At 49.0% G+C, this 3,558-nt stretch overlaps 1 pseudogene; it reads right to left on the bottom strand.

Moving 5' to 3' along the window:
* Positions 1-2,015: 2,015 nt before the first annotated feature.
* Positions 2,016-3,121, bottom strand: LOC119352040 (annotated as a pseudogene).
* Between the last annotated feature and the right edge of the window lie 437 nt (positions 3,122-3,558).

Genomic DNA, 3,558 nt, shown 5'->3' with positions numbered 1-3,558 from the left:
AGAGAGAGAGAGAGAGAGAGAGAGAGAGAGGAGGATGGGTGGGTGAGGGATGCGGGTGAATCTGGCATACGCCGGAGTTGCGAGGTGGGAGAAGGGGAGGGGCGGCGGCAAGGTGGGTCGGTGTCAAGGGAGGCGAAGCCGTGGGGGTGACGCGAGCTCAGGCGTTCTGTTGGGAGGATGCGAGTGACCCTTTTTTCCCCCATGACGAAGAGTTATTTCACTTAGATAGAAAATTGTGACTATGGGTTCAATTGTGTAAAACTGTAGGGTCTTTCTGCAAAAATGCCTGCAGTAGCATGTCTAGTGGTCGACATGCAACTGGCCACGACAAGCCTCCTCCCTTCCGACCCCAGTTGTAGTCACTTTGTGCCCATGCAGTTGCGGTCGGGTTACAATGCTTGAAGTCGTATGTCTAATGATGGACACGCAACTGCCCAGGACAACCCTGCCTCCGCGACTTCAGTTGGAGTCGCTTTATGCCCATGCAGTTGCGGTCCCTTTGTACTCATGCAGTTACACTCAAATTACAACGCTTGCAGTTGCATGTCTAGTGGTGGACATGCAACTAGCCCGACAACCCCCTCCTGACCCATGTTGAAGTGGCATTGTGCCCATGCAGTTGTAGTCAGGTTACAACCCTTGCAATTGCATGTCTAGTGATGGACATGCAACTGGCCACGACAACCCTCCTCCCTTTAGACCCTAGTTGCAGTCGTTTTGTGCCCGCGCACTTGCGGTCGGGTTACAATTCTTGCCGTCGCATAGATGTAACAAGATAAACAACTCAACAACAAAAAATAGTGAGACAATACAGAAAACCCACAGGCCGACAAGGCGAGAAAGCATGAATGTGAAAGTGTGAGCTAGCACGCGGGGCACATGAAAAAACACACACATATGCCCTAGGGTAGGTGTTGTTGCATCCCGTTGAAAGGTAGCAGTTGCGACCCATTTAAAAACTTGTAGTTACGATCCTGTGAGTCCATGTTGTTGTCATCCCATTTGAAACTTCTTGTTGCGAACTTGCGATTCCTTTTGAAAACTTGCAGTTGCGATCTATTTTTAAAGACTTGCTGTTGTGACCCAAGAAAAAAATGAAATGAAAAATAGATTTATCTAGTTGTACATTCCAAGATTAACAAAATCTCATCCAACTAGAATTTTTCACAAGTGTTTGCATATAAAGAATGAAAAAACTAACAAAAACTAAATAAACAAATAAATAAAAAGGAAATCAAATGATAACAATAGAAAAAATGCAGCCAAAAAAGAAAGAAAGATTAGTCACGAGAGTGAGGAATGACATGGTCGCTTTCCCTATTAACATGTAGACATAAAAAGGTGACAAAAAGATAGACATGAGTGTGGTAACTTTTCCTTTTTGAGGCAATGGACTGTGGTAGTAACTGGGTAGTGCGTTGGTGCATGTCGCTAGAGCGTGGACAAGCGGGCCGACAAAACAAAACAACTTGGGCTGCCGTGTCCGCGTGGCTGCATGCAAAAAAACAGCACGCACGAGTTACTCAAAAGGAAAAGAAAAACAGCATGTACGAATCTCCGCACCTTTAGATCGGATGGCCAGGTGCATGAATGAGACCAATTTGTTTCTCATCTAGCTGAGTTTTAGTAAAACTGTTCTTTAAATGCGCATGTACATGTTCGGGTTCTTTTGTTGTGTGCAATTTTCTGTGGAGAAATGACAAATACTGCGACATTCGGTTAAAATGGCAGATTTTTTCCATTTCAATGATTTCGGCCAGGAAAGAGCTTTTGGCACGAGGGTTCTGAATATGGTTATTATTTTCTTTCAACACCCAAAGGATCCAAGGAGGAATGCAATAGTTTGCATGCGAATTTCATAAGAAGGCAAACATAAATCTTCCACTTTTCAAGTTTTTTTGTAAACAAATACCAAGGTTTTAGCACATCAATCTTCAGACATTTTGGGCTTACAAACGTTGAGGCACTTTTGCTATGGTTCAAAATATTCATTATGCAAATAAGAAAACCAACATCTATTCTGTACGAGTCCTTTTGAATTTCCTGCTGTGATCAACGTCTTCCTCTTCATGATCCCCCTCTAATGGCAGTGGTCGGCAACGTGTCATCAAGAAGTTCTCATTGGTCTCGAGGATGGCGGCCAACACTTCTTTTGACGACATAATAAATTCCACGCACGCATCCTTGAGTCGATTACAGTGGTGCTGATTCGCCAGCGCGTACGTGCTCATAACGGTGGCCACATCCATAGTGTTGCACAGCTCATCTTCGCACATGAGCTTCAGCCTCTCCAGCCCGTAGATGTCTGCCGCGACCATCAGGTGCTGCATCGCCGCGACGCTGTAGCCTCCTTCGTCGTCGGCGGGTGGCAGCGGCAGCGAGTCTTTGTAGATGTAGTGAAGCATCATCTGGAAGATGTCCGGCTCAACGTCGATGACCTTGACGCGCGGCATGTCGTCCTTCTCCGCCATGGGGCCATAGAACTGAGCTCCGAAGACCGGCGACCGCGCGGCCAGAAAGGACCTGTGCCCGCGGAACTCCTGGCTGCCCACGAGGAACGTGACGTCGGCGCCTCTCCCGTCCTCTAGCATGCTCTCGAGCTGGCTGAAGAGTTGGCTGGGCACTGTGGGCAGCTGCAGAGGCGGTGACTCGTCCGTGTCCGTGAAGACGGTGAGGACGCACCGTACCGTGAAGCAGCCGTCCCCCAGTTGCGACAGCCATTCCAGCTTGGCCTTGTCCGCGAATCCGTGATGGCCCCATGTCCGGTAATCGCGGGGAGAGAAGACGCGCTTCATCGCATCGAAGCTACGTTTACCTGGCTCCTTTTCTCTAGGATGCTCAGCGTGAACTTGGCGGTCACATCGTCGGTGTCTTTGCTGTCACTGTAACAGTGCACAAACGCTGCGGCGTGGCCATGATAGTTCTCGACTCCGTCTGGGTAGAAGCTGATCATCCACTTGTAGCCGCCGACTTCGAGGACGGACGAAGTAAGGGGCTCGCCGACACCGATGCCAACGAGCCCCAGATAATCGTCCACCTCCAAATTGAGCGTACCGGTGTGCTCCCTGACCGTGACACATCTCGACGTGATCTCCGGTGAGGCCGAGCTGCTGTTAGCCATGGCCGGCAGCGGTGGAGAACAGACGGGAAGTTAACTCGATCGTCTTGATGATGAACTATAGACTTGAAAAGAATTTGCACGCGCGTACGTACCGTACCTAGGCGGCTTATATAAAAAAGAAAGGAATCCGAAGAAAGCTAGGAGAGTAAATCATCAAGGAGTCGTATACGTGGGCGTCCGACTTTGGAGAGGAATCGAAAAAAGGAAACGCGCGCTACCGCTCACCCTAGGGATCAAGGTGCGCGCGTCGACCGCATCCTCGCCCTTGATCTTCTTTTGATCGGACGGCCCATAGCAACCCTATCCGTAGTTTAACTTTTACAATTGGGGTCTTGTTGCAATCCTACTGAGGACAACAAAGGATTTATTGTCGATAATACTACACACATGAGCGTTGCGCGACGGACTTTCACGGGGCAGTGCTGCGTGCCCTCCTA

Source organism: Triticum dicoccoides, chromosome 2A, assembly GCF_002162155.2.
Source record: "Triticum dicoccoides isolate Atlit2015 ecotype Zavitan chromosome 2A, WEW_v2.0, whole genome shotgun sequence".
In the NCBI taxonomy this organism is placed as follows: domain Eukaryota; kingdom Viridiplantae; phylum Streptophyta; class Magnoliopsida; order Poales; family Poaceae; genus Triticum; species Triticum dicoccoides.
This window is presented reverse-complemented; position numbering and strand designations above follow the sequence as displayed.